The sequence below is a fragment of the Pristis pectinata genome, chromosome 19 (genome assembly GCF_009764475.1).
Source record: "Pristis pectinata isolate sPriPec2 chromosome 19, sPriPec2.1.pri, whole genome shotgun sequence".
NCBI lineage: Eukaryota > Metazoa > Chordata > Chondrichthyes > Rhinopristiformes > Pristidae > Pristis > Pristis pectinata.
This window is the reverse complement of record NC_067423.1, coordinates 8,638,357-8,665,960: the sequence shown is the minus strand read 5'-3', so window position 1 is coordinate 8,665,960 and position 27,604 is coordinate 8,638,357. Positions and strand designations below refer to the sequence as shown.

The 27,604-nt window shown below is 43.4% G+C and overlaps 1 pseudogene; it reads left to right on the top strand.

Annotated features, from left to right (window-relative positions):
- The first annotated feature begins 2,456 nt into the window (after positions 1-2,456).
- Positions 2,457-2,608, top strand: LOC127580649 (uncharacterized; annotated as a pseudogene).
- Positions 2,609-27,604: the final 24,996 nt, after the last annotated feature.

The window sequence follows — 27,604 nt, the reverse complement described above, 5'->3', positions numbered from 1 at the left end:
CTGTTTCTCTCTTGATGGATGCTGCCTGACCTGCTGAGTGTTTCCAGCATTTTCTGTTCTTGTTTCACATCTGCAGCATTTGCAGATTTTTGGTTTTGATGGATCATATTCCGACTGGGTATACAATATTCTCTTTGGTGCATCGCTTGATTAGTGGGAACTGGAGGGCATATTTTGTGAAGTAGCTGAAGCCAACGGAGCCCAGTTGAGTTGGGCACATGTTCTGAGACACAGCCATGAGATTCACATTGTGCTATACCTCCACACATCTCACTTTGTCATGAAGGTGAACCAGAGCCATAATTGGAACAGCCCTTGAAAAAGACGTTTTCCAAAAACAATGCCTCTGAGAAACAAGCTGATGAATGGAAAGCATGCTTAACTGGTAGGGCTAAACCCATCCTCCTTGCAGACACCACTCGGCCTTGGAGGTGGGCAGGTAGTCAGAGATGTTATGCCCTCCTTCCTCTGCATACAAGTGGCTGCATGTGTTCACTATTGAGTAGATTTAGGACTATGGAGTAGATTTAGCATGGAGATGAGGAGAAACTGCTTTTCCGAGAGAGTAGTGAATCTGTGGAATTCTCTGCCCAGGGAAGCAGTGGAGGCTACCTCATTAAATATATTAAAGACACAGTTAGATAGATTTTAGCAAAGTAGGGGAACTAAGGGTTATGGGGAAAAGGCAGATCGGTGAATCTGAGTCCACGGACAGATCAGCCATGAGCTTATTGAATGGCGGAGCAGGCTCGATGTGCTAGGTGGCCTTTTCCTGCTCCTATTTCTTATGTTCTTACATTGCAGAGAGACTCGAGATGCTCAGTGCATTTTAGATGCTCCTTCTGAACAGTCACAGGGCAAGGATTGCCATGAATTGGTGAGGGTGTTACATTTTATCAGGGAGACTTTGTGAACATCCTTGAAGTATCACCTGGGCAGGTCAGCCCACATCCAACGATCTTTTGATCTACTAAAGTGCTGTTTGAAAAAACGAAAACAAAAGACCTGTAATTACATTGTATTTTCCTTGTACCATTCAGAACATTAACTAGCATGGACATGTGGGGCTGAATGTTCTTCATCTGTGCTGTAAACATTGGACTGTAGTACCAATGAAGTGCTCTTGTGATGTAGTTGTTGTTACATACAACGGCTAATTGATGTTCACCCAGCTGCCACAGAAATGGTCAGATAATCTACTTCAGCAAAGATTAGAAAGGGATAAATATTAACCATGTCATAGTACTCCCCTCCCGCTCCCCTGCAGTTCTTCTTAATGGTGGGGTGGAATCTTTTGTAACTTGGTTCAATCCTCGAGACTTCTGAAAGTGCAGCACTCCCTCCATATTAAACTGGTGTGACAGCCTGGATTTCTGTGTTCGGATCTTTGGAGTTGGACTTGAACACACAGCTATCTGACTCAGAGTGAGAGTGGAATCAACTAAGAGCAGCGATCTTGAAAGTTCTGCTCCTAAAACCTGTGGGTACTGGGACCATTGAAGACAGTAGATTTTTGGGAAGCAGTGACAATGAACAAAATGGAGTTAAACCAAGTAAATGTAGTGGTGGTGCAGATCAGTCGCAATCTAAAACAAAGGGGTTGTGTAGCTTACTCTTTATTCTCTGTTCCTAAAAGACCACATCGATGATATTCATCAATTCTTATCTTCCAACAAACAGGAATTTTAAGACTAACTGCATTACCACATCACTGCCCAGAAATAAGGAGATACAAGAGACTACAGGTGCTGGAATTTGGAGAAACACAGAAAACAATGGAGGAACTTAGTGGGTCAAAACCCATTGAATTTCTCCAGTGTTTTGTGTACTGCCCAGAAAGAGATCACTTAAGATTCTGACTTAGGTCAATTTGGTTTTTAAGGATAGGTATCGGATCTTTGGTGCACTTTAATCCATGAAACATCAAAGGATCAAGTTTAATTGATAAGATAAGATAAGATAAGATAAGATAAGATAAGATAAGGTATCTTTATTAGTCACATGTACATCAAAACGCACAGTGAAATACATCTTTTGTGTAGAGTGTTCTAGGGACAGCCCACAAGTGTCAGCATGTTTCCACCGCCAACATAACATGCCCACAACTTCCTAACCGGTACTTCTTTTGGAATGTGGGAGGAAACCGGAGCACCCGGAGGAAACCCACGCAGACACGAGGAGAATGTACAAACTCCTTACAGACAGTAGCTGGAATTGAACCCAGGTCACCGGCACTGTAAAGTGTTACGCTAACCGCCACACTACCGTGCGTCTGCAAGAAGCATGAGAGGCAGTTACTTCTTCACAAGTAGTTAGTTAACAAACATATAGTGCCACACGTGTGGCATCGGTGTTGTTTTTTATATAAAAAGGTAACACTAATGAATGATCTGTACAAGAATGTAAAGGCTTGCATTCTTTTATAATTGTATATAGTTTGTCTTTTATTATGAATAAAGTTTATTTTGGAATAATAAAAAAAAGGTTCTCCCAGGACGAGGCTATCCCATTATACTTCAGGTGTGCTGATGCCTGCGATGTCCCCAAATGCGGGATACTCGACTGCACAATTTGTGGTAGTAGGGGACTGTGTTTGCACTCTCCCCTGACATCCAATTCAAAGACAGAACTGATGACATTCTTTCTCCACAGCGAAAGCAGGTCCACACGAGTGGTATAGGTGTTGTGTTTTTTATATATAAAAAGGTAACACTAATCATTGGTCTGTACACAAATGTAAAGGCTTGCACTGTTTTATTGTTGTATATAGTTTGTTTTTTATGATGAATAAAGTCTATTTTGGATTAAAAAAGCAAACATATAGTAAAATATGTTTCATTCCTCCAATGCTAGCCTGCTGTACATCTCCAACTTTTACTTGTGGTCTCGCTTTAAACTGATACTTTCCTTTGTAAACCCCTGCAGCTCCCTACTTCTCTTACTTACATTAAGGTGTTCCTTAAAACCTTCCTCTTTAAACATTGGGCTGAAGTGCCAATGAAGTGCTCTTGTGATGTTGTCGCTGTTACATGCAACAGCTAATTAATGTTCACCCACCTGACACAGAAATGGTCAGATACTCTGCTTTAGCAAAGATTAGGATAAGTATTAATCGTGTCATAGTACTCTCCTCCCGCTCACCTGCACTTCTTCTTAACGGTGGGATGGAATCTTTCGTAACTTGGTTCAACCCCTGAGACTGTTGAGGATGGTTGTTGAGTTCACAGTCATGGCTATTGATTCATAATAATTGATCAGCCATTGTCTTATTAAATGGTCCATCAGACTCAAGGGGCTGAATGGCCTCCAGATCCTGTTAATTATGGCCGATCCCATGAAGAGCCCTGTGACTGTGCTGAAGGTGCTACATAAATGCAGGCTGCTATTGATAGGTTTCATCCTCTTACTGAGGCAACAATGAAATTGAATTACCAATAAATAAATCGGAGCAGAACTCCCGTGTTAAATAGTTGCACATATTGTGTAAAAACAGCTCAAATAAATTAAAAGTGACAGTGGAAGAAATGATGAGTGGAAATTGCTATCTCACCGCATCTAAAAGGAACCTCTGAGGACCGCTGTCAGTGAACTGTAAATAATATTTAAGACCACAGGACAATGTCTGCATTTAAATGGGGATCAGTCTGGAAGTGATTGACAGCTGGTAAAGAGTCCCCTGCTGCCTGCAATATACAACCCCGCTGGGCTCTGCATGGCACACTATCTTTCGAAATTTTGTCTCCCTGTAAGTCTGCCACTCTGAGCAAGGAAGCAGAGGACAGGACAGAGTCTGTACCAGCAGGGTCGCCGAGACCCCTTGGTGATTCAGAATTCTACATTCTTCCCCCTTCGCCTCCTCCCAGAGCTCCCTAATAACAATCCACCAGTGAGTGACATTTATGTTTCAGAGATTAAAGATGTCGCTTCCGTCAGCTGAATAATGAGCAAGGTTTCTCTTGGCAATAAAAATTCGACGCTAACTTACTCCAATTTAACCACAGCAGCCAATGGAAATCAAGCCTGGAACAGCATTAAAAATGATCCTACAAGTCAAGCTTTTAATATGCAGTGAACTAATTGACCTGCTCAGATTACACCCACTCTATATTTGACTATGAAAATCAGATCCCTGGTATTTACTATTTTTTTAACGTGGCTTTGTATTTCATTTGTCTCTGGTATTCTGGAGACGATTACAGCAGAAGGTCACAATTATTTCACGTCGACATTACAACATACCCACTAAAGTTTTTCTCACTAAATGTTAACTAGCAATTTGTCATTTTTATTAATGTGCAGGATGTTTAATTCCGCTGCAGATTTGTTGCACTTCTTCTTAAAGTCTGATGAACTGTTACTGTTAATTAGGCAGAGATGATTGACACAGAATGAGTTGGGTCGTCAGGAGGAATGTCAGGCAGCCAGATCCACACAGTTTTCAGAGCTGAGTGTCAGCTTGAAAACTTTAAAGAGGAACAGTTTATAGCAATGGCAATCTTGTGAAATGCTACTGATAGACAGACAGCAGATTCCCAGTGGCAATGGAGCCTCAGTTGGTGGTAGTCTTGTCTCCCAGTCAGAAGAACAGGATAGTTAGCCCTGGATTTTATCCCTCACTAAATATCACTATAATAGAGATTATTCTGTCATTATTACATTGCTGTCTGTAAGAGATCACTGTGCAGAATTTGACTTCCATACTTCCCACATTATAAGTGCAATTATGCATCACAATGGCTGCAAAACACGTCAGATTGGCTTAAAGATGGATGTGGAAGGTGCTACAAAAATGCAAGTCTTTCTTTCTTCCAATGCACTTTGCATTAAGATGGGGTTTCAAATATCTCTCCTTAATAATGCTAAGATATTATTTTGTTCTTGATTTCCCCCACCCAGAGTGAAATCTTCCTTGAAACAATCCTATTAATTTCTTTCAACACATCATTTAGATTGTCCCTCACTTTTCTTTATTCAAGGGAATACAAGAGCTACTTATGCAAACTGCCTTCACAACTCTTTAACCACTACATTTAAGACATTTATGAGAGTCTGGTGCAAGTTATAAAGGAATTAGGTAGTTTCTGGGAAGGAAGAGAAATATTAAAGGGTTTGGGGAGTAAATGAAGTAGTGCAATTAGCCTAGGTAGCCGCCGAGCAGGAAGGATGTTCCCTTAAGTCTGGGAGTCCAAGATCAAAGATCACAGTCGAAGGATAAGTGATAAACCATCTGAGATGAGATGAGAAGAAATTTCTTCTCCCAGAGAAATTCTTTTACCTCTCGTTGCCTTGGTGAAGCAGCCGGCATGATCAAGGATCCCACCCACCCGGGACATTCTCTCTTCTCTCCTCTTCCATCAGGTAGAAGATACAGGAGCCTGAAGGCACGTACCACCAGACTTAAGGACAGCTTCTACCTCACTGTGATAAGACTATTGAATTGTTCCCTTATATGATGAGATGGACTCTGACCTCACGATCTACCTTGTTGTGACCTTGCACCTTATTGCACTGCACTTTCTCTGTAGCTGTGACACTTTACTCTGTACTGTTATTGTTTTTACCTGTACTACCTCAATGCACTCTGTACTAAGTCAATGTAACTGCACTGTGTAATGAATTGACCTGTACGATCGGTATGTAAGACAAGTTTTTCACTGTACCTCGGTACAAGTGACAATAATAAACCAACATCAATACCAGAGACCGCAGAACCTGTGTAATTCTCTACCACAGAAAGTAGTTGAAGACAAATCATTAAATATACTCAAGAACGAGTTAGATATTGTTCCTAGGGCTAAATATTGCTCCAAGGGATTTGGAGAAAAAGTTGGAATAAGGTATTGAATTTGGATGATCAGCTGTGATCAGATTAAATGGTGGATCAGGCTTAAAGGGCTGGAAGGTTTCTTCCTGCTCCTATTGTCTATGTTGCTGGAAGTATCTGCACCAACATTATGATCTCCACTTTCTGCACCATAACTTTCCATGAATCTATGAAAACTTCCACTCCTGGTTGTGTAAGGAGAGGATTGAATCAGAACAGCACACAATGCTCCAAGTTTGTTCTCACCAATGACTTAAGGAGGTGGTGATGAGTTGTTGCCTGGAACCTCTGCAGTCCTTCTGGTGAATAACCTCTGCAATAACCTCTGCAATAATTCTGGAGTATTATCCTCCATGATAATACTCAGCTTGGCGTTGCTGTACTTACAATGAAGGAAGGGTGATATGTTTCCAAGATGTGGTGTGTCTTGGAAGGGAACCTGCAGTTGGTGTTGTTCCCAATTGCATGCTGCCCCTGTCCCTCTTGTTGATAGAGATGATGGGTTTAGGAGGTGATTGGCCTAAGCTACTTGTTTGAAAATCAAGACCTCAAACTGGAACAAAACTCATGGTCCACCAGGCAGCCGTGATCCCTGCCCTACTGTATGCTTCTGAGACATAGAACATTGAACACTACAGCTCAGTATATGCTCTTCGGCCCACAATGTTGTGCTGACATTTTATCCTGCTCTAAGATCTATCTAACCCTTCACTCCCACATAGCCCTCCATTTCTTTATCATTCATGTGTCTATCTAAGAGTCTCTTAAATGTCCCTAATGTATCTGCCCCCACAACCTCTGCCAGCAGTGCATTCCATGCACAAACCACTCTCTGTGTAAAAAACTTACCCCTGACATCCCTCTTATACCTTCCTCCAATCACCTTAAAATTATGTCCCCTTGTGTTAGCTATTGTCGCACTGGGAAAAAGTCTCTGACTGTCCACTCGATCTATGCCTCTTATCATCTTGTACATCTCTATCAAGTCACCTCTCATCCTCCTTCTCTCTAAAGAGAAAAGCCCTAGCTCACTCAACCTATCCTCAGAAGACATGCTCTTCAATCCAGGCTGCATCCTGGGAAATCTCCTCTGCACCCTCTCTAAAGCTTCCACATCCTTCCTATAATGAGACGACCAGAACTGAACACAATACTCCAAATGTGGTCTGACCAGAGTTCTACAGAGCTGCAACATCACCTCGCGGATCTTGAACTCAATACCCATACTCCATATGCCTTTTAACAACCCTATCGACCTGCATGGCAACCTTGAGGTATCTATGGACGTGGACCCCAAGATCCCTCTGTTCCTCCACACTGCTAAGAGTCCAGTCATTAACCTTGTATTCTGCCTTCGAATTCGATCTCCCAAAGTGTATCACTTCACACTTATGTGGGTTGAACTCCATCTGCCACTCCTCAGCCCAGCTCTGCGTTCTATTGATATCCTTTGTAATCTTACACAACCTCTACACTATCCACAACACCACCCACCTTTGTATCATCAGAAAACTTACTAACCCACCCTTCCACATCCTCATCCAAGTCATTTATAAAAATCACAAAGAACAGGGGTCCCAGATCAGATCCCTGCAGAACACCACTGATCACTGACCTCCTGGCAGGATACGCTCCATCTACCACCACTCCTGTATTCTATGAGTGAGCTAATTCTGAATCCACACAGCCAAATTTCCCTGGATCCCATGCTTCCCGACTTTCTAAATAAGCCTTCCATTGATGAATCTTATCAAAAGCTCCCATGGATTACCAAACGCAGTCACCTCAAAGCATGAAGAGGTACCACCAATGCTGACTCTACAAAATCTTTCAAATCTACTGACCAGATAAAGGAACATTCTCCCAGGCCAAGGTCCCCAGCATGGAGGTCTTAATTACACTCGGTCAGCTTCATTGAGGAAGTCACATTCCATATATGCCCAACACCAGACTCCCAAACAGACCGTCTACTCCGAGTTCTGTCACTCAAGGGCTTTCTAGGTGTGCAGAGGAAAAGATTTAATGAAAGATTTTCAGAAAGCCCCCTTGCCAGCTTGTGGGAATCCCTGGCCCACGGCCACTCAAAATGGAGGATGAGTATTCCGGATGGCATTGAGAACTTCATGTTTATTCTTTGGGAGCACATTGAAGCTCAGCGTAAATGGAAGAAGGGCACATCATGTCACAATATACAGACCGGTGTGTCAGGTTCCTCCTGTCCCACGGAATCGACCACTCTATAATGGGGGAAGAAGATGATAGAAAAAGAAGAAAGAAGAAGAAGAAGCAGAAAAAGAAAAAAGAGGAGGAGGAAGGAGGTAGAAGAAGATATCTGAAAATTGCGATGCATTTGCAGGTGACACACACCACAGATATGGTACAGGAAGTGAATGTGGATAAAAAACAGTCAGACCTTTGTCCTGGATGGTGCCCGGTTTCTTGTATGCTATTGGAACCGCACTCACTCGAGAAGTGAAGGGTATTTCAGCTGAGTGGATCAAAAATGACTTCTTCTTCTTCTCTTGGCTTCCATGTTAGTGTCCACAAAAGAATCAACTTTTTAATTGTTGGAGATATTAGCTTGAAGGAGTGCCAATGTCTTTCCTGCCTGTCTCAACATCACTCTGGTATTTACTAGGTTATCCTACACAAGGCCCAGTAGGTCAATGCAGATTACACTGAGCAAGGACATAAGAACACTGGAGGTCACAGCACATGTAGCCTTGGAGTAGGTTCTGCTGTGCTGTAACTCTGCTTTTCCACTCAATCCCGCAGCTAGTGTCCAATAATCAATTCCTGTCTTGAGCTTGTTCAGTGATTAAGCAGCTCTTCTGGCAGAGAAAGTCCCCATTATTTATAATCCTCTGAATAATGTAATCATTCCTCACTTCAGCCCTGAATAACTGTCTCCTTATCTTGAAACAATGCTCTTAGCTACACCCGATAGATGAAATTCAGCATCTACCAGACTGCTCTTTCACAGCTCGAGGGACCCAGGTTTGATCCTGTCTATATGGAGTTTGCATGTTCTCCCTGGGTTTTGCTTGCTGCTCCGGTTTTCTCCCACGTCTCAAGATGTGCTGGATGGTTAATTGGCTGTTGAAAATTATCCCTTTATATAGGTGCATGGTAAAAGAATCACGGGGAACTTGATGGATATCTGAGAGAGAACAAGTTGCAGAGTTGTATGGAAATAAGGAGGGGGCACTGGGACTGACGAGGCTGCTCTGTTGTGAGCTAGCATGCACCTGATGAACCAAATGGTTTACTTTGTGCCATAATAAGCAAACATCAGATCATGTACTTCAACGCAATCATTAGACATTCTTCCAAACTCCAGTGAGTTTAGGATGATCTTTCTTAGTCTCTCCTGATGGGACACCTCCTTCATTCAAGGAATCAAACTAGAATGTCTACTTTGTACTAACTTCAAGGGCAGAGACCAAGATTGCACATAGTACTCCAGATGCAATGCCAGTTAAGCCCTATAGAGTTGAATCAGGAGACCTGGGATCCAGCCTCCTGAACACAAAGTCTGACATACCATTCAGCATCTGCCACAAAACTTGTTCACTGTCAGCCAGCTGTCTCCACTAATGCTCCTGGCTCCTGACGCAAACCCCTCACTCATCCAGTTTCAGAAATGGAATTGATTTACTCTTAGCAGTGTGGAGGAACAAAGGGATTTTGGGGTCCACGTCCATAGATCCCTCAAGATTGCCACGCAGGTCGATAGGGTTGTTAAGAAGGCATATGGAGTGCTGGCCTTCATTAGTTGGGGTATTGAGTTCAAGAGCCGCAAGGTGATGTTGCAGCTCTGTAGAACTCTGGTTAGACCACATTTGGAGTATTGTGTTCAGTTCTGGTTGTCTCATTATGGGAAGGATGTGGAAGATTTAGAGAGGGTGCAGAGGAGATTTACCAGGATGTTGCCTGGATTGGAGAGCATGTCTTCTGAGGATAGGTTGAGTGAGCTAGGGCTCTTCTCTTTGGAGAGGAGGAGGATGAGAGGTGACTTGATAGAGATGTGCAAGATGATAAGAGGCATAGATCAAGTGGTCAGTCAGAGACTTTTTCCCAGGGCGACAATGGCTAACACAACGGCACATAATTTTAAGGTGATTGGGGGAAGATATAAGGGGGATGTCAGGGGTAAGTTTTTTACACAGAGAGTGGTGGGTGCGTGGAACGTACTGCCAGCAAAGGTTGTGGGGACAGATGCATTCATTTGTCTATCTAAGAGACTCTTAGATAGACACATGAATGGGGGGCTATGTGGGAGGGAAGGGTTAGGTAGATCTTAGAACAGGATAAAACATCGGCACAACATTGTGGGCCGAAGGATCTGTACTGTGCTGTAGTGTTCTATGTTCTATGATCGCATATGTGGGAAAATTCAGCAGTCATTGGGTCAACCAACATATGCAACTCTTCATATTATTTAATGTAATAGATAGACCTTTAGATTCTGGAGACATTCAGGATGGGCACTTTGTCAATTTGGATGGATGCAAGAAAATCAGCACCCTATACTTCAAGTGTATGGGTTGAACGTTGTGCTCATCACGCTGAAGAATTAAGGTTTGATTTGTGCTCTAATCTCATCCACTTCTATTTCCACTCCTCCGGAAGGATGAGCAATGACTGACAAGCATTCATTCCCTTCTCTTAGATGACATTAAAGCTTGTCTGACATCTGGGCACCTTGGTCTCCATTATTTGTTCTCTGCTTTTCCCCCTTTCTTCAGCTTAAAACACCCCTGATCTCTCACTTTTCCAATGTTTATGAATTGACCTGAAACATGAACTTTTTTATCTCTCTCTACAGATGCTGCCTGACTTGATGACTATCCCCAGCATTTTCTGTTTTTATTTCAGATTTCCAGCATCTGCAGTTCCGAGCTTTCAATGAAAACTCCTCTTTGAATACCCTTTCAGCCACTGAATTGAAGAGACATTTATATCGATTCTGTTCCAGAAGATGATTTGTGGCACAATTCACATTCCGGACTTAACCTTCTACCCCCAACTGAAGACATTCAACAGATTGTGCTGTTAAATGACAAGAGCTTGCAGATATTACCTGGGAATGAAATGGTCACACACTATCCACCATTCACACCCCTTGATGCCACTAACTATGCCCTTGTGGGACAGTTAACCACCTGAATCACTTGTGTCTAATGACTGCCAGAGAGGACTGAAAGCAGTGAGATAGGGACACCAGGGGAACGGTCTGATTACCTCCTAACAACCTTAACAAGACGGTATCTATGCTTTCCATTTGTGTTAACATTCATCATGCTGTGACTCAACTTGTTGCCTTAAGTGCTGGGATGCAGGATTTGAAGATAGTACACTCAGCAAACTATTAAAAAAAGTGCTCATTGATCGAGCCACTGAAGCAGGTGATATTCCAAGGCTGCTGGGCTGTAGAAATGGATCAACACATAATGACCTGCTTAGGGATAAAAACATGAATGAATGGCTTATACCCATTTCCAGAGTCAATAAAAAAAAGCTATTCTCATCGTCTTCTGAAGAGGGATCATTGTCAGCCAGGGAGGGTGCCCCAACACAGAGAACCCTTCGAAGGAAGGTCATTCAATGCAATCAGCACTTGGTGCCTTCTGAAGGAAATCTCACTGCTCAAGTCGTTCCAACATGTTCAGCTCTTTTTGCTCTGACTCCTATAAAAATCAAATAACACTCGCAACATGCAAGTACATACATGCATGTACACATGCACACACACACCTACAAACATGCATATTGACACAGATGCATAAATATGTACAAACATCTGTATACCCATACACACACATACAGAAACCATATGCATGTGCACATGCATGCACACATATGTGTGCATGCAAACTTCCCTCCATTGACTCTGTTTACACTTCTCGCTGCTTCAGGAAAGCAGCCAACATAATCAATGATCCCTCCCACCCTGGTCATTCTCTCTTCTCCCCTTCTCCCATCAGGCAGAAGAAACAAAAGCTTGAGAACACGTACCACGAGGCTCAGGACAGCTTCTATGCCGCTGTTATAAAACTATTGAACGGTCCTTTTGTACAATACAGATGAACTTTTGGTCTCTCAACCTACCTTGTCATGGCCTCTGCACCTTATTATCTACCAGCACTGCACTTTCTCTGTAATTGTAACACTATATTCTGCATTTTTTTTTCCTTTTGTACTATCTCTATGTACTTATGTACGGAGTGATCTGTCTGGATGACACACAAACCAAAGTTTTTCACTGTATCTCAGTACATGTGACCAGCCACCAATTACCACACAAGCACATACATACATGGCAAGCACATGTGTAAACATACACAGATCGGAGTGAGTGCCATGTAAGCAAGTGCTATGAAAGTGTCCATTCATGTACACATAGACAAAAACCATGCTCACATACATGTATGCACGCACCCATGCACACACACAGCTAAGATCTCTCACACTATCTGTAGGATGCTGGTCAGAGTACAAACAATTATTAGGTCAGGTTGTCCATTTTGCTTTGAGAACCAAATTATAACGCAAGGGAGCTAAATGAAAAGACCTACAGATGAAGTGAGAAGATCGTTGGAAGCACTCGCCAGTTAAGTCTATAAATGTTAATTCAACTCCTTCAAACTGTCGGCTTAATAATACCTCCTAGCTAGCTGGCCCATTGATGGCTGCAGTACACACCATTAAACAACAAATTAACAGAACAGAAGAGAACCGAAAGGTTTTCATTATAATTCACTGTACTAAGCAGCAGTAAGTGGTCAGACGCCGGCTCACATCTGCAGTTTCTCAAAGGGTGAGAGGCCAACCTCTCATGTCATCAAGAAGAGTCAGTAAGGAAGTGTACTCTGACGGGGAAAGTGGGAGAACTGTTGACTCGAATGCACTCATGAGTAACTGGTTTATGATTAACACTGGGAGCCAGTCAGCATCACAAGGAAAGAGAGCAGAACAATGTTACTGGCCTGGAAATCAGAGACCAGGAATAATGATTTGGAGATGTGAGTTTGAATCCCATAATGGTGGTCGGAGATACTTCAATGCAATTAACTAAATGATAAAATTTACCCTTGCTCGCTTGTCCTAAATTCTGCAGTGGAAATGAACATGCTGAACTCAGTACATCTGATGACTGGTTGATTACTCTTATAGTGTGATAAACAAGGATAAATATCTGCCTCATACCCTACTGGGTGTAATAGTGATGATGAAACTACCAGATTGTAAAAGCCTCTCTGGTTCACTAATGCCCTTCCCCAGTTGACCTTAAACATCCCTCCAGACCCACAACAAGGCTGCTGATCCTTGATTGCCCTCTGAAATAGCCCAGCATATCACTCAGTTCAGAGGGACTCAGGAGTAGTCTTTGCCAGTGATGTCCGCATTCTGCGAATGAAGAAGAAATGTCAGTGAGTCCTTTGAGGAGATGGTCTGCCCACTTTCTCAGTGCTTTGAAAAAGCATGTGCAATTCAAAAAAAAAGTCACAGGAAACAGATTGCAATTGAATTTCAAAGTCAGTGTTGATGCCAAGAAATTCTCCCCTGTTGGCATCTGCGAGATGTTATTTTCCTTCTTGCAAAAATTGGAAGATTTCACTGTAACTCAATGTATATAAACCAGTAAAAGAAAGACTTCCATTTCTATAGCGCCATACAGGAAGTGCTTTGTGGTCCATAAGATACTGTGGAAACAGAGAAGCCAATTTATGCACTGCAGCATCCCACTAACTGCAATAGTTTGGGGGATAAAGTTGGCCATGACGTTCGAGATAACACCCAATGTTAGTCTCGATGATTGTGCTCAAGTCCCTGGATGCAAGAATTCAGCCTTTTGTCTGCTAATTTATCCACAGTGAATTCTCAATCTCCACCGTGCTTTGAACAAGATGAAGAGTGTAGGCCACAGCCAGTTCCACAATAAGAGAAAATTATCATCTTATAATTTCGAGCTGCAAGTTATTAAAGTGCGCTGGCAGTCATCTGGGAGCCAGTCCTCCCAGGTGGGTTAGTGGATATGTTACTGGACTACTAATCAAGAGAATAAAACTGTTGAGCCAGTGATATGAGTTCAAACCCCACCATAGCTGCTAGCAAATTTAAATTCAGTTATTGAAGTAAATCCAGAATAAAATGATAGCATTAATAATGAAGCTCTTGGATTGTCTTAAAAGCCTAATTGGTTCATTAACAGTCTTAATGGAAAGAAACCTTGTGTGCTTACCTATATACCTACAGGAATATGGTTGATATTCACATGATCTATACAACTGATTAGTTTCAGAGTGACTAGATGGGCAATAGCTGCTAGACTTGCTAGCATTGGTCGAGTGGAACGGGACGAGAGAAAGTTAGGAAAAACAGATCTAAGTGGACAGGGTGTTATTAATTCCTTATTTGAGACATCTTGTGATATCACAAGGTACAAAATGCTCTTATCTCATCATCTTCCTATTGCTCCAGATGTGCAATCTCTGCAATATTCTTGCAGGAAGGTTTCTTCACCAAGATATGACTGTGGATGCTGTAAGGAGGGTGTCAACTGTGGATGCTGAGCCCAGGGTAACTCTCCCACTAACCAGCTCCCTTCCAGAGCTCTTGCATGTCACCATTTGATAATGGTGAGATGCAGCACAGAAAAAGGCACTTTGGCTCACCAAGCCCTCACCAACTATCAACCACCTATTTATATTAATCCTACATTAATCCTTTTTTATTCTCCCTACTTTTTCATCAACTTGCCCCAGATTCTGCCATTCAGAAACAGAATCAAATTTATTATCACTGACTTCTATGACGTGAAATTTGTTGTTTTGTGGCAGCAGTACAGTGCAAAGCTGTAAAATTACTCTAAATTACAAAAATAAGTAAATAGTGCAAAAAAAAGGAATAGCAAGTAGTGTCCATGGGTTAATGGGCCTTTCAGAAATCTGATGGCAGAGGGGAAGGAGCTGTTTCTGAATCACTAAGTGTGGGTCTTCAGGCTCCTGTACCTCCTCCCTGATGGTAGTAATGAGAAGAGGGCTTGTCCCCTAGTGATGGATGCTGCCTTCTTGAGACACCCCCTCTTGAAGATGTCCTTGATGGTGCAGAGCATTGTGCCCATGATGGAGCTGGCTGAGTCTACAACCCTCTGCAGCCTCTTGCGATCTTGTGCATTGGAACCTCCATACCAGGCTCTGATTCAAACAGTCAGAATGCTGTCCACTGTACATCTGTAGAAATTTGTAAGAGTCTTTGGTGACATACCAAATCTCCTCAAACTCCTAACGAAGTAAAGCTGCTGACGTGCCTTCTTCGTGGTTACATCAGTGTGTTGCAATCCATCACCTACACACTGGGGGCAAATTACAGTGGTCAATTACCTTATAACCCACAAGTCATTGGGATGTGGGAGGAAACTGGATCACCTATAGGAAACCCATATGGTCGCAGGGAGAACATGCAAACTCCACACAGACAGCTCCTGCGGTCAGGATTGAACCCAGGTCTCTGAAGCTGTGAGGTAGCAGCTTTACTAGCTGTGCCCTTAGTGCTGCTCTTCCAATGAGATGACAAAAGAAACTGACTCCTTTCCTCAGTACTTGTCAAAGGCAAGAGATTTTACTTGCAAAAAGCAACTGCAATTGGAACATGTCTGCGTTGCAACCATGTAATTGATTCTTAAATGTAATTTTGTACTTTACAAAGCTTTAAGAATTCTGGCCTTTCTACCAATCACCCATACTTCACTAAGCATCTGGCTTTATTGGATTTTCTAGGTTTGTAGCAATTTATGCTAATTCTGTTGGTCCTGTGCAGCTATGCTTGCCCAGTCGAGAAGAGAACATTAAGTGAAGATATATTGACTTTGGAGGTGGTACAGAGGAGGTTCACCAGGTTGATTCTGCAGATGAGGGGTTAGCCTATGAGGAGAAATTGAGTCGCCTGGGACTATACTTGCTGGAATTCAGAAGAATGAGAGGGGATTTTATAGAAGTATATAAAATTATGAAAGGGATAGGTAAGATAGAGGTAGGAAACTTGTTTCCACTGGTAGGTGAGACTAGAACTAGGGAACATAGCCTCAAGATTCGGGGGAGTAGATTTAGGATGGTGATGAGGAGGAACTGTTTTTCCCAGAGAGTAGTGAATCTGTGGAATTCTCTGCTCAGGGAAGCAGTAAAGGCTACCTCATTAAATATACTTAAGATGCAGTTAGATAGATTTTTGCATAGTAGGGGAATTAAGAGTTATGGGGAAAAGGCAGGTAGGTGCAGCTGAGTTCACGGCCTAATCAGCCATGATCTTATTGAAAGGCGGAGCAGGCTCGACAGGCCAGATGGCCGACTCCTGCTCCTATTTCTTATGTCATGTTCTTAAGTAGCATTAGAACTTAGCTTAGAAGTGATTTCTTTAAATGGCAAGCTAATTAACTGTTTAGAAGGATGTGCCAAAATAGTCTGTTTCTTTGTGAAATCTTTGAATGTACTTGTTCACACTCCACTTACCAGTTTGTCTGCAAGGACCAGGTCTGTACACGTCACTCCAGGTGTCACTAGTAGACGATTTTCCAGCATGATTCTTTCCCGATTCACTTTGTCCTTTCTTCTGTCAGTTTCAGTTGCCCTCTCTGCACACTCGATCTTATTTCTCATGTGCCACTCCACACTTGTCAAGCTCTCAACTCGTCAAGCTTCCCTCTCACACCAGGTTCTGTTTATGATTTGGCACCACACTTCCACTCGTAGGAATCTGGAGGTCAATGTCCTCCTGGTTTGCCTTCCACAAAACAGCCTGTCAAGTTAGACAGCTGAATGTAATTTCTGAATGATCAAGGCAGACGATCAATGTATTCTATCAATTAGTGACATAATGGAGAATTCATTGGTCGAGAGCTTTGTGTGGTGTAGGTCCAAAGTTCCTCAAAAAAGTCGCTTTCGAATGTTGCTTGTCAATTTATAGCTATTTTGTTCCAAAATATCATTTTGCCAATGGTCTATCTAATTTGGACAAGAATGACCTGATATTAGCTGTTTTCACTATCTCCCTGGGGACTATGTTCCATAGTTTAACAGCAAGCCAACTGAGTTATTGGCAATTTCATTTAGAACATAGAACATAGAACACAGAACACCACAGCACAGAACAGACCCACAATGTTGTGCTGACATTTTATCCTGCTCTATCTCACCCTTCCCTCCCACATAGCTCCCTATTTCTCTATCATTCATGTGTCTATCTAAGAGTCTCTTAAATGTCCCTAAAGTATCTGCCCCCACCACCTCTGCCGGCTGTGCGTTCCACGCACCCACCACTCTCTGCATAAAAGACTTACCCCTGACATCCCCCTTATATCTTCCTCCAATCACCTTAAAATTATGTCCCCTCATGTTAGCCATTGTCACCCTGGGAAAAAGTCTCCTTTCCTATGGAGTATTGACGGGCCAACAGCCCTTATGCTATAGTAGGGGAAATGTGGACATGAAACAGTGGAATGCCCATATATGCAGACAAAGGCAAAAGCAGGGTCAGCTGGGACTCTTGAAAGGGAATTGGACGGGCAGTAGAAGGAGGATGATGGAAGAAAGCAGAGGAATTTGATTGACAGGTGGTGACATGGGTCGATTAGTTCCCTTCTGTACTATAAAAGAGGTTGGACAAACTTGTGTTGTCTTCTCTGGAGCATTGGAGGCTGAGGGGAGACCTGATAGAAGTTTATGAAATTATGGGAGGCACAGACAGGGAAGAAGGTATGAATCTTTTTCCCTGGGTAGAAATGTCAAATACTGGAAGACATGCATTTAAGGTGAGCAGGGGAAAGTTTAAAGGAGATGTGCAGGGCAAGCATTTTACACAGAGAGTTGTAGGTACCTGGAATGTGCTGCCAGGGGTAGAGGTGGAAGCAGATATGATAGGGGGGTTTATGAGGCTTTTCGATAGGCAGAAAATAGCTGTTCCTGAACCTGCTGGTGTGGGATTCAGACTTCTGTACCTCCTGCCTGATAGTAGCTGTGAGAAGATGGCATGACCCGGATGGTGAGGATCATTGATGATAGATGTTGCCTTCTTGAGGCAGTACCTCATGTAGATACTTTCGATAGTGGGAGGGATGTGCCCGCGATGTTTTGGGCTGAGACCACCACTCTCTGCAGCTTCTTACGTTCCTGCACATTCAAATTGCCATACCAGACCATGATGCAACCAGTTGGGACACTTTCAACAATGAAACCTCCTTTCCCACATTCGATCCACACAAGAATCACTCTTCATAAGATCTCCACCACCCTTTGGCCAAAGAAACCAGTGCAAAGAAACAAACATCTCTGAAATGGTTGATATAAGATATTTATTTATCAGTCACATGTACATCGAAACACACAGTGAAATACATCTCTTTGCGTTACTGAGAATGTGCTGGGGGCAGCCCACTCTTCCGGCGCCAATATAGCATGCCCACAACTCCTAACCTGTACGTCTTTGGAATGTGGGAGGAAACTGGAGCACCCGGAGGAAACTCACGCAGACTCGGGGAGAACGTACAAACGCCTTACAGACAGCAGCGGGAAATGAACTTGGGCCACTGACGCTGTAATAGCATTACACTAACCACTGCACTACCATGCCATTACACACACACACACACACACACACACACACACACACACACACACACACACACACACACACACACACACACACACACACACACACACACAGAGTGCCGGAGGTTGGGATTGAACCCGGGTCTCTGAGGCTGTGAGGCAGCAGCTCTACCCGCTGCACCACTCGGCTACCCTGGGTTGATTTGCAAGCTTCCTTGAATCCCAAACTCCATTCTTTTGCAGCGTTCCTCTCTACACGGCTTTGATCTGTCATGGAAAATTTGCTCTGCAGCCTTAGCTTTAATCACTCTTCCTGGCAGAATTACCACCTCATGCTGCATATCATTAGGAATCGTTTGGAATAAGGGAAGTATGCAATAAAAAAAATAATTGGTGTAAGGAAAGGTAAGTCAGGTCTGCTCTTTCCTTTGACAGGAACCATTTTGCTGATATAATGTGCAGCAGGAATCACAATATATTTTTAGCAGGCTGAGAAATAAATCACCTTTATCATTCATGCTTACAGTAGCTAAGACAGTCACTCTGCCTATTCCTGGAGCCATTCAGAGATTGAAAGATCTGAGAAACATCAATGAAATAAACAAGCATTGACCTTGTTTTTTTCTTGCTCTTGTTTGAGGATGATACTTTCTTGGGCAGTGGGAGAACGCCCCAAAGCAATGACATGGAATTTTTAATGAACAGTCAGTCTGGGTCTTGGTTTAAAGTCTTATCTAAGGGAAGCTCTTGAAGTGAGAGTATTGCCTCGGCACTGCTGGAGAATATGTTACTAGATAGGCTTTGGGTTAAAATGTTCTTTTGAGTTCTCATCCTATCCCCAGCTTGTTAATTTTTGACTGGGATGGATAAGAACAGAAGAGTTTAGAAATAGAAGTAGCCCATTCGGCCCATTGCTCCTGCTCTATCAGTCAATAAATCATAGCTGATCTTTTGCCTCAATGTCACTTTTATGCCCTAGTCCCATATCCCTCAGTTCCCTTCTTATCGAAAAATCTATTAGAACATAGAATGTAGAACATTACAGCACAGTATAGGCCCTTCGGCCCACAATGTTGTGCCGACATTTTATCCTGCTCTAAGATCTATCTAACCCTTCCCTCCCACATCGCTCCCCCCCCCCACCATTTCTCTATCAATCATGTGTCTATCTAAGAGTCTCTTAAATGTCCCTAATGTATCTGTCCCCACAACCTCTGCAGGCAGTGCGTTCCACGCACCCACCACTCTCTTTGTAAAAAACTTACCCCTGACATCCCCCTTATATCTTCCTCCAATTACCTTAAACTTATGTCCCCTTGTGTTAGTCATTGTCACCCTAGGAAAAAGTCTCTGACTCTCCACTCGATTTATGCCTCTTATCATCTTGTACACCTCTATCAAGTCACCTCTCATCCTCCTCTCCAATGAGAAAAGCCCTAGCTCGCTCAACCTATCCTCAAAAGACATGCTCTCCAATCCAGGCAGCATCCTGGTAAATCTCTTCTGCACCCTCTCTAAAGCTTCCACATCCTTCCTATAATGAGGCGGCCAGAACTGAACACAATATTATTCATCTCTGTCTTGAAAATACTCAGTAACTGAGCAGTCACAATCCTCCTGGGTAGAGAATTCCGAAGATATACTATTCCAAAGAAAGAATTTTCTTTCCATCCCAGTCCTGAATGACCAATCTCTTATTCTGAGGCTATGACTTTTGGGTCAACACACCTGAGCCAGAGTCCAGCCATGTAAAATTTCTGTATGTTTCGATGAGATCACCTCTCATTCTTCTAAACACAAGAGAATAAAAGTGCAGGTCAGCTTAATCCCTTCTCGTGGGGCAAAACCCCACGCCAGGAATCAACTGGTAAAACAAACTGCTGGAGGAACTCAGTGGGTCGGGCAGCATCTGTGCGAGGAATGGAAGTGTTGATGTTTTGGGGTCAAGACCCTGCATCAAGACGATCTCCAATCAACTGGTAAAGTTTTGTTGCGTCTATTCCAAAAATATCCTTCCTTAGAACATTCCAGGTGCAATCTCACCGGTATCCTATATAGAGTCACAGAGCATGGATACAGGCCCTTCAGCCCAGCCAATCCATGCCGACCACGGTGTCCACTCAGACAATCCCAATTTCCTGCATTCAGCCCATATCCCTCTAAGCCCTGCCCCTCCATGTACCTGTCCAAGTGTTTCTTAAATGATAAAATTGTACCTGCTTCAACCACTTCCTCTGGCAGCTTGTTCCATATACTCACCACCCTCTGCATGAAAAAGTTGCCCCTCAGGTCCCTCTTAAATCTTTCCCCTCTCACCCTAAACCTACGCCCCCTACTTCTGGAAAATTGTTTTAGTTTTGGAAAATATAATTGCACATCTTTACTCTTCTATTCAAATCCTCGTGCAACAAAGACCATTTGTTATCCTAATTTCTTTCTGTACTTGAATGCTAACTCTCAGTAATTCAGTCACAAGGACACCCAGGCCCCTCTGAAAACATCTTTCACTCGTTCACCATTTAAGAGATATTCCACTTTTCTATTTCCTATGCCCCATAATCCTTGACTGCAATGCAGACTAAGAATCCATCTATCTTGGCCTTGAATATATTCAATGGCATATTCTTTGCTGGCTGAATCCTGAGTAATTACTTTTTGGAATATTTCAGAAAGTAAATGCTATTTATTGCTTTGCGCGTTGAGTTGGAATTTTGATGAAACAGCAGACTTGGTCAACAGAGGCTGAAGGGAAGTCAGTTTCCTTATGAGCATTAAAATAACAACAAGTTCCATTTATCTGGCACCATTTGGTATTGGTATTGGTTTATTATTGTCACTTGTACTGAGGTACAATGAAAAGCTTGTCTTACAAACCGATCGTGCAGGTCAATTCATTGCACAGTGCAGTTACATTGAGTCAGTACAGAGTGCATTGATGGAGTGCAGGTAAAAACAATAACAGTACAGAGTAAAGTGTCACAGTCTACAGAGAAAATGCAGTGCAATAAGGTGCGAGGTCAGAACAAGGTAGACCGTGAAGTCATAGTCCATCTCATTGTATAAGGGAACCGTTCAATGGTCTTATCACAGTGGGGTAGAAGCTGTCCTGAAGTCTGGTGGTACGTGCCTTCAGGCTCCTGTATCTTCTACCCGATGGGAGAGGAGAGAAGAGAGAATGTCCTGGGTGGGTGGGGTCTTTGATTATGCTGACTGCTTCACCAAGACAGCGAGAGGTAACGACAGAATCCAAGGAGGGGAGGCTGGTGTCTGTAATGCGCTGGGTGTGTCCACAACTCTCTGCAGTTTTTTGTGGTCCTGGGCAGAGCAGTTGCCGTACCAAGCCATGATACGTCCAGATAGGATGCTTTCTATGGTGCATCTGTAAAAGTTGGTGAGAGTCAAAGGGGACAAACCAAATTTCTTTAGCCTCCTGAGGAAGTAGAGGCACTGGTGAGCTTTCTTGGCCGTGGCTTCTATGTGATTCGACCAGGACAGGCTGTTGGTGATGTTCACTCCCAGGAACTTGAAGCTCTCAACCCTCTCAACCTCAACACCATTGATGTAGACAGGTGCATGTACACCACCCCCTTTCCTGAAGTCAATGATCCCCTCTTTTTTTTTGTCGACATTGAGGGCAAGGTTGTTGTCATGACACCATTCCACTAAGCTCTCTATCTCCTTCCTGTACTCCGACTCATCGCTGTTTGAGATACGACCTACGACGGTGGTGTCATCTGCAAACTTGTAGATGGAATTAGAGCAGAATCTGGCCACATAGACATGAGTGTATAGGGAGTAGAGCAGAGGGCTGAGGACACAGTCTTGTGGGGCACCAGTGTTGAGAATAATCGTGCCGGTGGTATTGCTGCTTATCCTCACTGAATGCAGCAAAATCTCTTGGCTTGTGAAGGATCAAGCTATGAGGAGAGATTAAGTAGGATAAAGTTATGTTCACTGGAAGAATGAGAGGTGATTCCCTTGAAATGCAATAATCTGAGAGAGACAGAGAGAGGGAGAGACAGAGACAGAGACAGAGAGAAAGAGAGAGAGAGGGAGAGAGAGAGGGAGAGAGAGAGAGAGAGAGAGAAAGAGAGAGAGAGAGAGAGTCATATGGTAGAGACTTAGAGAGTCGTAAACCAGGGACATGGTGTCACAACAAAAGACTGATTATTCAAATTTCAAGTTTATTGTCATGGGCATACATGCCAGGGTACAAATGCCATGAAAATTAGCTTTTTGCAGCAGCAACACAGGACATTACAAATATGACAACATAAATTACATAAACTTAAAATAAATTATATACAATTTACACAATAGAGTAAATAAAAATAAATATGACAACATCAGTGCAAGTTGAGGGCACTATTCAAGATTGAGATGTGAAGAGATGTTTTCACTCAGATAGTTGTGGACAGATCAGTTGTTTGGCAGGATCATATTGACGGTTAGTCAACAGTTACCTGGAGAACGATTGGCTGGTGCAGTGCATACGTCAACATGTTCTGGATATTGCATCTGTGCTCTGCTGCACCAGAGTATGGAATGCACTGGAGGGCAGACATACCTGCCTCTGAACTCATCACCAAGTTCTATTCCTTACCAAGTCAAGAGACTGGATGCACTTCATATCTGGCCCCTCAACTTTACACCAGCCATTTGCTTGTAAGTCTAGCATAGTCCCATTCAGCTGTATAGGGTTATTGCCTTCGATTAAGAACTTAAGTTTATCTAAGTACCTTTATATTTCTTTGTACGTTTGTGTTTTTAATAAATTGCAAGTGATTTATATGTTTTAAATAGTTACGATTTTAAAATAATATCGCTTTAGGCACCGTCGTGTAGCAGTTAGCATAACACTATTACAGTGCCAGCGACCTGGGTTAATTCCGGCCGCTGTCTGTAAGGAGTTTGTACATTCTCCCAGTGTCTGCATGGGTTTCTTCCGGGTGCTCCAGCTTCCTCCCACATTCCAAAGATGTACGGGTTGGGAAGTTGTGGGCATGCTACGTTGGCGCCAGAAGCGTGGGAACACTTGCGGGCTGCCCCCAGAACACTCTATGCAAAAGATGCATTTCGCTGTGTGTTTCGATGTACATGTGACTAATAAAGATATCTTATCTTATCTTATCTCAATTAGTTTAAATCAATTTCAACCACTTTTAAGTCCCACTGATGTCAAAAGTTATCAGGTCTGTGCAGTGGCTGGAGGTGCAGACCTGGCAACCAATCACAGACTTTTCCACATGTGAGACAGTTGCAGAAAGGAGGTCCTGAGGTCATGAGGAACTGCGTGGCCTGAGAACGTTAATGCAGCTGTCGGAGCGAGTGTGGGTAGGCAAGGTACTTGCTGGTTAAGGGGATCAAAGGATATGGAAACCAGACTGTAGAGTGGATGAGGTAACAGAGGCAGCCATGACGTCGTACAATAGAGTAACCTCAAGGGACGATGTGGACCACACCTGCCTCTATTTCCCACGCAGTCATTTCACCCCAAAGCAGCTGAAAGGAGAGATAGCAAAAAAACTGGACTCCATAAGGAGATAAAATCATGGAATCATAGAAAATTACAGTGCAGGAATGGGTGCTTATTCCGCCTTGGGAGTCTCCAACCTGATGGTCTCAACATCGATTTCTCTAACTTCTGGTAACCCCACCCCTTCTTTTTCTCCCCCCTACTCCTTTGTCTTCCCTTATTCCTGTGGCTCCCTTCCCCCGCCTTGATGACCTGCCCATCTCCTCTCCTCCCCTCCCCCATCCTTTATTCCATGGTCCACGGCCCTCTCCTACTGGATTTTTCCTTCTTCAGCCCTTTGCCTCTTCTACCTTCCACCCCTTAGCTTATTACACCTTCTCCCCCTCCCCCACCCACCTACCTTCCCCCTCTCACCTGGACTCGCCTATCATCTGAACTCACCTCTCCCCTGCCTGTGTGTGTTCCTTCCCCCAACCTCCTTATTCTGGCTTCTGCCCTCTTCCTTTCCAGTCCTGATGAAGGGTCTCAGCCCAAACCGTCGACTGTTTATTTCCCTCCATGGATGCTGCCTGACCTGCTGAGTTCCTCCAGCACCTTTTGAGTATTGCTCCAGATTCCAGCATCAACGTGAAACACTACAACGCAGTACAGGCCCTTTGACCCACAATGTTGTGCCGATATTTTATCCTTTCTCACCCTTTCCTCTCACATAGCCCCTATTTTTCTATCATTCATGTGTCTATCTAAGAGTGTCTTAAATGTCCCTAATGTATCAGCCCCCACAACCTCTGCAGGCAGTGCATTCCACACACCCACCACTCTCTGTGTAAAAAACATCCCTCTGACATCCCCCTTACACCTTCCTCCAATCACCTTAAAATTATGTCCTCTTGTTCTGCAGAACTTATTGTGTCTATGCTAATCCCATTTGCCCAACATTAGGCCTGTATCCCTCTACTCCTTTCCTAGCCACCTGTCCACCTGAGGTTTTAATATTGTCATTGTATCTGCTTCCACTGCCACCTCTGGCAACTCGTTCCAGATACTCAACACCTTCTTTGTGAAAAATTCACTCTTCAGATCTCCTTTATATTTCTCCCTTCTCACCTTAAACCTGTGCCCTCTTGTTTTAGATTCCCCTGCCCTTGGTAAAAAGATTCTGAATATCAATCTGATATATGTCCCTCATAAGTTTGTATATATTTATAAGGTCACCCCTCAGCCTCTTATGCTCCGTTGAGAATCAACCCAGCCTATCCAATCTCTTCTTATAACTACAGCCCTCCATTCCAGGCAACATCCTGGTGAATCTCTTCTGCACTATCTCTTTTGCTACCACTTCCTTCTTGTAGCGTGGTGACCAGAACTATACACAATACTCCAAGTGTGGTCTAACCAATGTTTTGCACAGCCCCAACACGACATCCCAACTACCACACGCAATGCCTCAGCCTTTGAAAGCAAGCATAACAAATGCCTTTTTCACTACTCTATTGACCTGTGTCACCACTTTCAGGGAGCTATGTGTTGCACCCCAAGGTCTCTGTGCATCAGTGCTCCAAAGATCCCTGTATATGTCAAACCAGAAGTTGACCTTTCAAAGCGTATTCCCTCACACTGGTCCAGATTAAATGCCATCTGTTGCTGCCCTACTTAATGGTCCAGCAGACTGATGTCCTATGTGTCTTTAAACCATTTTCTTCTCCACCTGATGGCGATGAGAAGGTGTACAGGAGTGAGGTGGATCGGCTGGTTGAGTGGTGTCGCAACAACAAGGTAGTTGGGGAGGGGAGGAAGATGTAAGAAGCTGAGAGGTGATCGGTGGAAGAGGCAAAGGGCTGAAGAAGAAGGAATCCAGTAGGAGAGGGCGGTGGACCGTGGAATAGAGGAGGGGAGGAGAGGAGATGGGTATTCATCAAGATGGGGGAAGGGAGCCACAGGAATAAGGGAAGACAAAGGATTGGGGGGGGGGGAGAAAAAGAAGGGATGGGGTTACCGGAAGTTAGAGAAATCAATGTTGAGGCTGTCAGGTTGGAGACTCCCGAGGCGAAATATGAGGTGTTGTTCCTCTGACTGTGTCTGGTCTCAATGTGGCAGTAGAGGAGGCCGTGGATAGACATGTCAGTGTGGGAGTGGGATGTGGAATTGAAGTGGGCGGCCACCAGGAAGTCTGGGCTGTTGAGGTGGTCGGAGCGAAGGTGCTCGACAAAGCGGTCACCCAATCTGTGTCGGGTCTCACCGATGTACAGGAGGCCGCACCGGGAGAACTGGATGCAATAAATGACACCCTCCAACTCACAGCTGAAGCGCTGTCGTACCTGGAACGATTGTCTGAGACCCTGAATTGTGGTGAGAGTGGAAGTGTAGGGACAGGTGTAGCACTTAATGTGGTTGCAGGCGTAAGTGCCAGGGGGGTTATAAGCAGGAGGGACGACATATGTCAGTGATAATAAACCTGATTCTGATCTGATTCTGATTCTGTCTACATCTCTACCAATTTTTGTGCCATCTGCAAACTTACTAATCATGGATGTCCAAAATCTTGGTGGTAGATGTAGATATGAAAAAGGCTTTAATGGAAGGAAGGGAGGAAAAGGGAAGGAATTCCATGGCTTAATAACAAATAGAAGCAGGAGTAGATCACCCAGCCTCCTGTGTCTGCTCTACCATTCAATAAGATCATGGCTGATATGTGTATCTCAGAGCCACTTTCCTGCACTAACAATATCCCTCAGTTCCCAAAATAACTAAACTATCAATCTAAGGTCTTTGGCAGATGAAGGGACAACTTCCAACAATGAAGTGACTGAATTTCTGGATATTTCAGACCACAGATGTAAAGATCTTATGATATCTCAGCATGCTGTAGGGCTGGAGAAGATTACAGAGATAAGGAGAGGTGTGAAGGCGAGGAATGAGTATCTTAAAATTGAGCTGTTGCTTAGCAGGGTTCCCCAGCAGCAACTGTATGGTTGCTTTGCGTTTGGGACTTGATGTGAGTTAGGACATTAGCAGCAGACTTCAAATCTGTGGACAATAGAGGAGATTAAGTATTAACCACCAATCACATTTCTCCTTTCATCACTTCAGGGCATGCCCAATGCTTTACTACCGAGGGAGTATTTTTGAAGTGCAGTCACTTCCACAACACAGCAGAGCAAGGTCCAAAAAAAATAGGAATGAGATAATGTTTAGGAAATCTCATTTTGTTTATCAGCTGGAGGATAAATATTGCCAGGCTCTTCTGTATCCCTCTGAGAATGAAAATAGAAGAGTTTTAACATTTCGTCAGAAAATGACACTTTCAACGACAAGGCATTCCCTCGGCACTGGACTGGTTTCAGCCTGAATCTTGAGCTTGGGTCCCTGGAGTGAGCATTGAACCCTCAACTTTCTTACTTTGATGCAAGAATCATACCACTCAACCATGACAAAAAGTAAATGCTCTGTTGCCGTTGACGGTTTGCTCATCAATATGAATTTGATTTACAAGAATGGAAAGGCAGAAGCTGTTCGCTTGGTTACCCAAATTTTTTAGTCAAGCATCTCTGATCAAACACAAAGATTATGGCACCAAATTGAGCACACTTGCATCTAATGAGCTATATAATTACAAAGAGCCAATTAGTGGCAGTGTGTGTTCATTACATTGATGATTACGTGGCAAAGGGAGGATAGTTACATGTTTCAAATGCAAAG